The sequence below is a fragment of the Felis catus genome, chromosome D2, assembly GCF_018350175.1.
Source record: "Felis catus isolate Fca126 chromosome D2, F.catus_Fca126_mat1.0, whole genome shotgun sequence".
Classification (NCBI taxonomy): Eukaryota; Metazoa; Chordata; class Mammalia; order Carnivora; family Felidae; genus Felis; species Felis catus.
The window spans coordinates 29,294,206-29,306,749 of NC_058378.1; the positions used below are offsets into that span (position 1 = coordinate 29,294,206).

The 12,544-nt window shown below is 36.5% G+C and overlaps 1 protein-coding gene across 1 annotated transcript in view; it reads left to right on the plus strand.

The window, feature by feature from the left end:
• Window positions 1-3,582: 3,582 nt before the first annotated feature.
• MYPN (myopalladin) overlaps window positions 3,583-12,544 on the plus strand; it is a 112,460-nt gene continuing 103,498 nt past the window's right edge. The window contains exon 1 of the mRNA XM_006937819.5: window positions 3,583-3,707. The gene's annotated coding sequence lies outside the window, so the exon portion shown is untranslated. The remainder of the gene's footprint in view (window positions 3,708-12,544) is intronic.

Below are 12,544 nucleotides of genomic sequence, written 5' to 3' on the forward strand. Positions count from 1 at the left end.
AGAGTGTTCCTAGAAGACAAATTATAGTTGCCACCTCCACATTGCCTAAATACAGTTTAACCACATTAAAATGACAGAAATGTTTGTCCAAGAAGAATGTCATGCAGTTCAAGCTGCTGTTTTACTTTTAAAAAAAGAAAGAAATTACCCTTTGTAAACACAGGGATATTAAAAGTTGAAGTGTTGTGTGCTGTTCACTTTTAGCAAATAACAACCTCATCTGTTCAGTTTCAAACTGCTCCCATTCTCAAGTTCTGATAGTGTTGACAATAAAATAGAAATCCTGTGGAATGGTGAATGTTAAAATTGTTCTTAATGTGGAAAACATCTTTTTTAAAATTTAATGGGGCGCCTGGGTAGCTCAGTCAGTTAAGCATCTGACTCTTGATTTGAGCTCAGGTTATGATCCCAGGGTCATGGAGGTCAAGCCCTGTGTCAGGCACCACACTGAGTGTGGAGCCTGCTTAAGATTCTCTCTCTCTCCCTCAGCTCCTTTCCCCCACTCTCTCTCTAAAAAAAATAATAAAATTTAAAGTACTGCATCATCAGAGAATCTACTTGCACACTAAATTAATCTATGGTAAGGGTGAAATATTTTACCGTCCTTCTCTAACTTAGTTACAAATAGACTGGGTAAGATGGTTTATTTTATTTAACCTAAAAACTCTTCTGTTTATAATTTAAATTTGTTTAGTATGAAAAATTCTCATAAAATAGGTTTATTTTAAAATATTAATGCTTATTGTTAATAATTCAAACAAGTAAGGTACAAAGAATAATCATCAGAAATACCACCTTTAGGAGATACACGTGGCTAACATTTTATCAAACATTATTCTGATATTCTTCCCTACTCCAAAGTATATTGTACACTCACAGAGGTCGATGTAAGTTTATTTAATGGATCTTGGAGCTTTGTAACCTATTTTTACTTACCAGGGTGCTAAGGACCTCTTTCCAAGTATTGGGGAGCATAAAGTTCACATAGAAGACATACCCAGATCATAAAACTACAGGGTGAACTATACACAAATGTGAATAAATAATAGATATGTTCAGTCTTCTTCTGTTCAAACTGAATAAAAATCTTTTTTCCAGTGTTATTAAAATAGAATTGGCATATAACATTGTGTAAGTTTAAGGTGTACAATGTGATGATTTGATATACATGTGTATTGTGAAATGATTACCACAATAAGATTAATTAACACCTCTGTTACCTCAAAACATCTTGCCAACTTGAATGTATTCAGATATGTTGTTATACTAATAGTCATCATATGTGTTTTGACCACCTAGAATTGGCTTCTCCAGGTTCTTCAACCCTTCTGGCTCCATAGAATAGCAAAATGTTTTGTGGGGTATAAAGGAGAGCCTTGAGATACTGCTTAGCATATCCATCTTGTCTACTACACTTGCATGTTTATATTCTTTATGTTAATATGCAATTTGTTTGATTATACCAATAAATACGAAGACATAGTTGCCTTGTGGGCATAATTATTTAAACTTTCATCCCTCCTACCAGCACCTCAGTTCCAACTATCCAGCCTAGACTTGGACTTCTGCCATAGACTGTGGGCTCTTTGGCCCATCCACACAACCACTGGCGTGGTATTTCTAAAATGCAGATTTGATCATATCTCCTTAAAATTTTTTATCATCTAGGTATTTAACATCTAATATAATCTTAACCTCCTCTGCAACCTCATACCAACCACATCCTCCAAATCATACCTTATCTTTATTTTACGAGCTCTGAAAAATTCTCTCTTAGGGGTGCCTGGTGGCTCAGGCAGTTAAGCGTCCAACTCGATTTCAGCTCAGGTCGTGATCTCAAGGTTCGTGAGTTCAAGCCCCACGTCCCTGCTTGGGATTCTATCTCTCCCTTTCTCTCTCTCTCTGCCCCACTCCTGCTCGCTCGCTCACGCTCTCTCTCTCTCTCTCTCTCTCTCTCTCTCTCTCTCTCTCTCTCAAAATAAATAAGTTCTTTCTCATACCATCCCACATTTTCATGTTATTTCTTTAACCTAGTGATATTAACATTTTTCAAGACTCAGCTCAAGCAGTACTTTCCTTTTGAAGACTTGCCCTGTCTGTGACAGTTGGGAGAACCCCATCCTCTCTGATGCCATCCTGTGTTATAGAACTTGCCACTTAACAGCATTATCAATTGCCTGCCTTCTCCCTCACCAGACTGCTAGCTCACAAGGTCAGGAACTTGGATCTTTTCATCCTTGTATTCTGAAGAATAAATGAATATAAATTGTTTCATATTTGTCAGAAGCTCTAATTGGCATAATTTTTATCTTTGAATAATAAAATATGAGAAATAAATTGTTAGAAAAATGTTGTTGTACAAAATCTTTCAAAACTGTGTCTCCAGGGAAGAAAGATATTTAAGAAACCCTCAGTGGAGAAGATAGAACATGTATATAATAAATATCCATTAAATATTTGTTAATTGAGCAGTTGTTCCTTGTTTAGATTATAATCTTTCTAAGGGAGGGACCTGCATTGTACTTTGTTTATATTTCTTCCAGTGCCTAGCAGAGTAGTATATTCATAGAATAATCTGAAGTCCAGTTTTACTGATTAACTGAATGAGTGAAACCATTGATTGCATCAAAACAAGTCTCAACAGGAATTTATAAGCCCTGCCTCTTTGAATCTTTATGTGTATTGAAATATCTTGTAAGTTCTTTGAAGACAGGGACTCTAGCTTATCAATTTTTGTATTCCTAGGCCTTAACAGCACAGAATACAGTAGAAGTTTGATAAGTCTCTGTTATCAAGATTACATTAGTGAAATACACATCTGCTTTGGCTTATTATTGTATCTCTATGATATAGGGCAAACTCTTTTTTTAATAATTACATTTAAAAATGTTTAATTCCAGTACAATATACAGTGTTATATTAGTTTCAGATGTGACTCAATAGTTCTATACATTACTCCGTGCTCATCAAGGTAAGTGTACCCTTTTTTTAATACATTTTTTTAAAGTTGATTTTTGAGAGAGACAGAGCATGAGAGGGGGAGGGGCAGAGAGAGAGGGAGACACAGAATCTGAAGCAGGCTCCAGGCTCTGAGCTGTCAGCACAGAGCCCGACATGGGGTTCAAACCCACAAACCACAGGATCATGACTTAAACCAAATTTGGATGCTTAATGGACTGAGCCACCCAGGTGCCCCAAAGTGAATGTACTCTTAATCCCCTTCACCTGTTTCACCCATCCCTAATGCAACATCTTATCCACAGTAAAAACTCAGGAAATATTTTTTGTATAAAAAGGATTTCGTATCTGGCTACTGGAAGGTACAATTAATCCAATATAAAAAAGTTTTCCTTGTTCTCTTGGATTCAGAAATAAATTCAGATTAAAGTAAGCATAATTCTGAAAGATGTCTTATTTATTACTATGAAATAGCTCAACTTCACAGAGGTGGAAAGGTGGAGAAGAAGGGAGAGAAGTTGGAAACAAACAAGTGAGGCTCATAGAAGAAAATAGCTTCTCCAAGGGGAGCCACATGCTCTGATACCCATGGCAGCCGCATGAGGAAGCAGCCTAAAATTAGCAGAATGGGCAAGCCCAGGAAGGGAAAGCCACAGCAGCTTGCCCTGCCCTCAATAAGTGAAGTGAAGGGCCGGGAGCCCTGGGGGAACCCTCCTTAGCCCATGGAACTCCACTGCAGTTTGTGTGAGGTAAGGCCCTCCTTTGGAACTCACCTTGGGAGGTAAAGCAAGAGACTTCCTAAAGGGGATATCCAGTCAATTGAAAGCTTTAATATTGCCTAGTAAAGAGGTGCCTCCAGGAATCTAATGATTAATAGAGCAATAAGAGTATTCTTATATCCATCCTCACACGAGGTATTCAACTGAACCACCCCTTTTTACCTTGTTGAAGTGAGGCTCTCTAGGGTATGTAGATGCTGTTCTGTGTTTTGTTTTGTTTTGTTTTGTTTTGTGTTGTTTTGTTTTTAGGTGTTGGAGTAAAGGGAGGAGTCTGTCCTAAAAAAAATTGTAAAACCATGTGGAAGAGGAGTAAGGAAAAGGTACCCCCAAGTGGCATAAAAAATGGATGAGATACTATAGAACCAAAAAGGAAAGATCAGAGATAACACAAATAGGACTCAGTGAGCAACAATGTGCATTTTTCATAGATGAAGCACAGAGTGGTTGAGCTGGCTGAGGGCAGACAACAGAATCCTGGAGGGGGGCCAGGATTTTCTCAGTGTTATTATTTCATAAGAAGAGATCAGTGATTTATTTTATGATGCACATATGTTATTCCCAGTGGGGGTATTCATCTATCATTCTCCATGGTTTCTGTGAGTTCCTGTTTTCTGGAGATTTCATTTTTATATTTACCTATTGCTTTTTGAAGTTACAATCATTAATGGTAAAAATTCCTATGCTATTAAAATGGTGTCTCACAGTGTTGATCTGAAAGGATTGAATGCAATTGGACAGCAGAAATTCAGAACTACTGAAAAATTACAACTGTATTGAAATATAATTCACATACCACACAATGAACCTATTTAAAGTGTACAGTTCAGTCATCTTTAGATTATTTACAGAATTTTACAATCATTGCCACAGTTTTAGAACATTTCATCACCCCCTGCCACAAAAACAAAAACAAACTCATACCCCAAAACAGCCACTCCTTTTTTCAACCAACACTTGCCTCTGCCACAGCTCTAGGCAACCATGGATCTACTTTCTGTTTCTATAGAGTTGCCTGTACTGGACATTTCATTTAAATGTAATCATACAGTACGTAGTCTTCTGTAAGCTTTTTGGGAGGGTCAGGGGTAATGTTTAAATGTGTAGCTACAAAGAAGAGAACTCTTTTCCACTGGGAGTATTAACCATTGGTTCATCCTAAAGGAGAACTGTCATTGCCTCCAGCCCCCATTGAGAGTGAGCGTTTATAGCCCATTACTCTAAGATTATTCAGTTATAGTGGCACTTCAGTGCTATATGTAATTATGTGATTAATAAATGCTTTTCAGTAAGGATCATTTTTATTTCAAGATAATCTTGGATATGACCTGATGGGGTGAAGCGCAGCACTTCAAGATATCATTAGATGGTACACGTCTAAATAATAAATAATAGTAAATAATAAATGAAGTAAGATGTAGTGTGTCTAGAACACTGCCTGGCAGGTATTAGATTCTTAGTAAATAGCCATATTTTCCTCTACCCTACTTTCAATGTCAAACATTTGCTCATACTATAAAACATACAGAGCAGATTTGAAGAAAATCTTAACCTAGCAGAGTGCTTTAAACATACTAGTTACTCAATAAATGCTTCTTAAAACAAAGAAGGAAGATACAGTCATGGATGTGAGCATTTTACAGCTATGATATTATTTCATAAAGGCTGTGGAAAACAGTTTCATATGCTGGACTAGGAGGCACCAATTATAATTCCAAGTTTAGGCTGATATCAACTTCAGTCTTGGATAACTGACTTACTTTCTCTGATTCTCAATTTATCTACGACTCCAGACTGAGAATGATATGTTGGATCACAGCTAAAATGCCATCCCCATTGTTCATACTGTGGAAATATCTTATGGCAAGGTCTCCAAGACACTCTGCCCTGTATTTATTTCATGCTAAAGGTCACACACTGAATTATAAGATTGCTTCTTAGGGAAGTCCATTTAGTTGTCCTAAGATCTTATGGCTTGTAATTACCTTGATAAAATCACTAGGTTCTATTACCTGGCCTTCAACTGTCCAAACTCAGAAACCTAATTTGTTTTTCAAAATTTCTTACAGCAATCCAGTCCTTTAGCAAAGTACTGACATTAACCAAACTCCCACAAAAGTAATACAGCATCCAACATTCCAATTTGTTAATTTACAAGAAAGATGGCTTTAGAGCAAACCAAATGTTATATTCTCCTATCAACTTTTTTCTCTAGAAGAAAATCTATTAGGGGTGCCTGGGTGGCTCCGTCGGCTAAGTGTTCGACTTCGGCTCAGGTCATGATCTCACGGTTCATGGGTTCAAGCCCCGCATAGGGCTCTGTGCTGACCGCTTGCTCAGAGCCTGGAGCCTCCCCCGCTCACGCTGTCTCATTCTGTCTCTCAAAAATAAATAAATGTTAAAAAAAAAAATTAAAAATTAAAGGCAGAAATCTATTTTTAAAAAAATAATAAATTTAAATCAGAATGCTGCTGCAGGAGCATGGATTGGAACAAAGCAGGTAATTGGCCACAGCATCTGGCAGCTTTGGCCTGGGGCTCCCAGCACCGCTGTCAGGAACAGACAGGGCTCTCTCTTGACTGAACACTGCTGATTGTTTCTTCTTTGATTTCCCTTTCTTACTTGTCACTCTGATCACTTCCTCAGATATAGATATAGATGTAGATGTAAATACAGATAAAATGTAGACATGTATTTATATTTATATGCACACATATTTTTGATAGATATATAACATCAATTAGGCTATAGCCAAATTTTGCTCTTTTTTTCTTCTGGTGTCCTTGGAATTTTTTTTTGTTTTTGTTCCTGGTGTTTTGTTTTGTTTTGGGTTTTTGGGGTTTTTTTTTGCCTTTAAGGGATACTTTTACTATTTTTCTCTTTATAAATATAACACATTCTTATTAGAAGTATTTAAAAAGTACAGCTGAGAAAAAATAGGAGAGAAAAACCTTCCATAATTCCACTACCTAAATATAACCATTTAACATTTTGGAATATTTTACTTCAGAATTTTACAAAATAAGAGTCATTATAAACACTGTTTTGAAGACTGCTTTTTTTGTTACATTTTACATATCATAATTATCTTTCTATGTTAAAAAATGTATGCTTTGGGGGCACCTGGGTGGCTCAGTAGGTTAAATATCCAACTTCAGCTCAGGTTATGATCTAGCAGTTCACCAGTTCAAGCCCCACATCAGGCTCTGTGCTAACCGTTCAAAACCTGGAGCCTGCTTCCAATTCCGTGTGTGTCTCTGGCTCTCTGCCCCTCCCCTACTCACTCCCTGTCTCTCTCAAAAATAAATAAAAACATTTTAAAAAGTATGCTGCCTTTAATTTTTTTGCTGTTACAAACAGTTCTTTATGAACATCCTTAGAACTATATTGGAATGATAGTTGTTCTTAAAGTGTCTAAATTTACATGCATTAGTCATTGTATGCTGATTTTCTATTTTAATTTTCAGAGTGTTTGAGGTGCTCTGCTGATACCTCCATGTGTTTCCTGTAATATAAAATTCTATCATATTTATATATCACTTTCAAAGGTTTTTGTTTTTATCTCACATTTAGAATGTAAATACTTTACATGTATATTTGTAAACTCCTGAAATAAACAAAACATCTTCTTCACTTTTCAGTAACTGAAAAGATGAATTAACTGAAGCCTATAGAATGATTTGCTCAAGGTCATATAGCTAGAGAGAGAGAGATGGAGTTAGAACCCGCTTTTTTTCTTTTTTTTTTTTTTAATTTTTTTTTTTCAACGTTTATTTATTTTTGGGACAGAGAGGGACAGAGCATGAACGGGGGAGGGGCAGAGAGAGAGGGAGACACAGAATCGGAAACAGGCTCCAGGCTCTGAGCCATCAGCCCAGAGCCTGACGCGGGGCTCGAACTCAGGGACCGTGAGATCATGACCTGAGCCGAAGTCGGACGCTTAACCGACTGCGCCACCCAGGCGCCCCATAACCCGCTTTTTTTCTTAGGTCAGTGATTTACAGCTTGTGGTTAAGACCCCCAGACAGCCATGGAGCAATTATAATTGGTCCACAAATCCATGTGTACATTTGTACATTCTGTCTGAAAACAGAATAAACATATAATTTACTAGATAGTATTACAATTAATAAAACATAAATTTTTTGGAAATAAGTATTAAATTAATGGTTGCTTCTTGATATGTATTGTCTAAATCAATACATTAAAAATTACATTTATTATCACTCGAGAGATCCACAACATGTTTTAAATTAAATTTACATTGGATTGAAAGTGGGAGATATGAGACTTTTTTTTAAGTTTATTTACTTATTTTGAGAGAGAGAGAGAGAGGGAGCGTGCACGTGCGTGTACCAGCCTGGGAAGGGCAAAGAGAACCCCAAGCAGGTTTTCCGCTATGAGCACAGAGCCCCATGTGGGGCTTGATCCCATGAACCATGAGATTATGACCTGAGCCGAAATCAAAGGTTGGACACTTAACTGACTGAGCCACCCAGGTGTCCTCACAATACTTTTTAATTCCTCCTTGTATTTAAAAGAATTAGGAAACTGCTTTTAGCTTTGCTGTAGTTCACTGTGTTTGCTCTCACATATTATAAAGTGCCTTTCAACTCTTGACAAAACCATGCTATAAAAATATAGCCAGCAGTATTTTATCACAAATAAAAATCCCCTTGTGATATGTAAATTGTGCTGCCCTGAAATAATCTCACTGAGTCTTGTTCTTTAGAACTTTCAAAGAAAACAAACAAACAAACAAAATAAGTGGTTACAACTGTGTAAAGATGAAAGGAGGTGAGACATGAAAGGCATGCCAATGACTCTTTCTTGCCATCGTTTGCAGAATTGTCCTGGGCACTGGCAAGGTAGAAGATCCAATCATAAATCACATCACAGCCTGGAGGCCCCTGTCTCCTATCCGAAGTACAAGCCATTTCACAACTCTACAAACTCAGACTACCTAGAACTAGCCTACTGTAGACCCTCAAGGCAGAATCCTTGCACTTCAGAGACTGATGAGAAATGAACAATTTAAGAAAATTTCCCCTAAGCTTTCTTTAAAAACGCAAAAAGATTTTTGCGTGTTCATAATAGGTTACCTGGAACTGTAAGGGGTCAAATTTATAGGAATAAAAAATAAAATGGTTGCCAGGGCTAGATGTAAAGGGGAATGAGGGGTTATTGTTTCACGGGTACAGAGTTTCAGTTTTGCAAGATGAAAAAGTTCTGGAGATGGAAGGTGGTGATGATTATGCAACATTAATGTACTTAATACCATACACTTAAAAATGGTTAAAATGGTAAATTTATGTTATGTATATGTTACCACAATTAAAAATAAGTAAATTTGGGGGGCACCTGGGTGGCTCAGTAGGTTAAGCGTCTAACTCTTGACTTCCACTCAGGTCGTAATGTCATGTTCATGAGATCAAGCCCCATGTCAGTCTCTCTCTCTCTTTCTCTCTCTCTCTCTCTCTCTCTCTCTCTCTCTCTCTCTCTCTCAAAAATAAATAAACATTACAAAATTATTAAAAAATATATCTAAATCTGATTTATCTTATTATGCATCATCTTTCTATGCATTCAACATTAGTCTATTAGATAATTCAGAATCATGGAAAAACTCAGATATTCCTTACTTCCCTACCTTCCTCCTGTCTAAATCACTTAGCCTTAATAATTCTTTTGTTAGCCTAAGTTGAATACCAATATTATGCTGACATCCTTTTTTACATGAGATGAGAAATAAGATATTTACCAGTACCCTCAATTATTATTTTCTTGTCATAAAGCACATACCATAGAGTGGATATACTGCTCTGATATTTGTCACCACTCTACTTATTTGGCTAAAGAAGGCTCGTTTGATACCTGGGTTGTCAGATCAAATTATAATTTAAATCCTTTAGCTATGTTTAGCCCATTGGCAGTGGGTGAGTTGAGAATTTAGAATTCAGAAGCAGATGGTTTAGGAACACGGTAACTAGATATGAAGCATTTTACCTCTATGTCATTGGTTTGAATCTGAACTTGGTTGATCACTATTGGTGTTCTATACAACATGTAAGTGATCTGATTTGAATCCCTAAAGCACAGCACCCCATGTTACAAAAACTCATCACTCTTGGCACTAATTGGCATTCTTGTTGTCAGCGTCAGGAGAGAAGCCAAGGACTGAATCAGTCTGGAAACCTGAACTGCTGTGTCTGAGTCATCAGTCTAGGAGGCTCATTCAGCCTTTGGCCTTTCCTTTGGGTTCACAGCTTAGCACAACCATGTCTACTTCACTCCCTGTGACTTCACAAAGCTAGATTAACAGATAAATACTTAAAATATATCTTTTTATAATGAAAATGTGAGTCATGGTGGTTAACATTTATTGGCCACTTGCTAGAAGCTAGGCACTGTTCTAAGAGTACTAACTCACTTAATTCTCACAGCAGTCCAATGATGTAGATACTATTATTTCCTCCATTTTTTAGAGATGAGGAAACAGATTAAATAATTTGCCTAATGATTCTCAGATAATGAGTGACGTAGTTGGAAGCCAACTCTCAATACGATTATTCTCTGCCTAATTATTGCATTTATTTGATTTTTTTTACCATTTTACTATACCACAATATATTGTTTTTAATTCTGTGTGCAAACCAAGAAGCATATATTAATGTCTCAACTTTAAAATTATTCATCTCTCTGTACTAGTTATTATTATTATTTGTTTCTGAGAGAGGTGATGAATCTTTTCTTAAATTTGATTCATGTGCATCATTATTCTAAGTTTAAGGTACTTAAAGATATTGATTTTACAATTACTTTTCTGCTCATCTATTTTTTCATTGTTTGAGCTAAACATTACCTGAACTTGGAAACATTCTCTCACCTTATCTTTCTAAATTAATAGAGGAGAGATAATCAAATAAAATAAAACCCTGTCAATCACTCTATCCCAATGTAAACATAATAAATGATCACCCAAATCTCACAGTTGCTATTCATGCCAGATAAGATGGCAGATAAGAATATTTTTGAAAATCTGGTCTCTATTTTATGAGATTTCCCAGTAGTTAAGGAGAAAGTTTTTAGTACATTGAAATGAATGACCTTTAAAATAAAGTTCGTGAGCAAATAGATCGTTTTAATGAATAACATAAAATCATTGGTTCTCATGAATACTCTCCTAAGACTCAGTAATTTTGCTATAACTACCATCTAGAAATAGAAAATTATCTATAATTACTTTTTATGTTTCTTTAAGTTGCCATCTATACTCAGTTACTCAAAGCATGATGTCTCATTTGGCATATACTTATTGTTCCAATTTTGCCAACAGATAAAGCTTGGGGTGTCCCCCCAAATAACTCTTATTGAATTAAATTAATAAGGTAGACTTGGCAATCGGGGTTTTACTGCTAACACATATCTACATGTAGTATGGGAATTCTAGTGCTTAATTTTCTTCTGTACAAAATAATCATAATAAAGACTTCAAGGGCAGTACTGTTGGTTTGGTTTCATATTTGTTGTTGTTTTTATTAAAGCCTGATTACCAATATGTGATGGTAAATAACCTCAAAAAGATGAAAGGCTAAGCATATGCCTACTTAAAATATAGTAACCATATAGTCTCTCGTGTCTAACTTCACTACATCTAGTAATTTGCAGATAGAGATGCACAGAGGGACTTGTCATTTATTTATTTATTGCTTCAATACCTTTAAGTTGTTTCTTTGGTCAAAGATCATGAACCATCCAAATTTCCAAGGACTCAGAAGGACTCAGAAGGACTTTGTAGGAAATCAACATAACCCCAGTATCACTGGAGATCTCCTTCTTGTTATTCTATATCTTCTGAGTTGTTTTGTTTTGTTTTGTTTTGTTTTGTTTTGTTTTGTTTTGTTTTGTCTCAAATTGATTCCTAAAGGCATTACTAATAGCGTCAATTCCTCTAAAAGGTAGTGTGGTGTAGTAGAGAAGAGCTTGGGCTTTGGCGTCATGTAGAGCTGGGTGTGAATCACAGCTCTGAGTGGCCTTGTGCAAATTTTTTCTCTGATCTTCAGTTTCCTCCTCCATAAAAGTAGTATAATAATATAGTATACCTTGGACAATCTCAAGGTGTGCTTCCTGAGACTTTTTCAGATCCCTGAATTTGCAAAACCACAGTACTATATAATCTTTTCAGTTTCATCCTCCATAAAATGGGGATAATGACCCATACTTCCTGGGCTGCCAAATTAAATTATGTATTAAATATGAACAACAAAGCTTGGTTGATGTGGACACTGGGCTGGGTCAGCTAGCATCATTCAGAGAGCTAAGTAATTCATTCTGACTTTTCTGCCTTTTCTGCCTTTCAGGACATCCAATTTGGAGTCAGTCACAAATAGATGAACTCTTAATCTAAATTAGAGACTATTATGTGTATTTTAAGTGTACTTCTTATTTCTGGGAAAATAGGGAGCTCAGTCTGTGACTTGACCCTTAAAATCAGAGCATGAGAGTAGACAGAACTGCCCCTCAGCATTGGGCAGTAGGGTCCTGAAGACCCAAACTCAAAGAAGCAGTCTATGGAAGCAAAAAAGAGTTTGATTTTATGGAGTAAACAGAAGGCAAGGACCTGATGAAAAGCAAAAGTTATGCAAAGGTTAAAGGTGGGGGGGGGGGGGTGCAGCAAAAATAGTAGTAAGCCAGTTCAAGAGGATGCAAAGGAATGAAAGTGCCTCTTTGGAACACCTACGGAAGAACTCTTAAGCAAGCTTGGGCAAACTCCAAACCTTTTCCAAAAGCAAGGGTCTGGCATATCAATT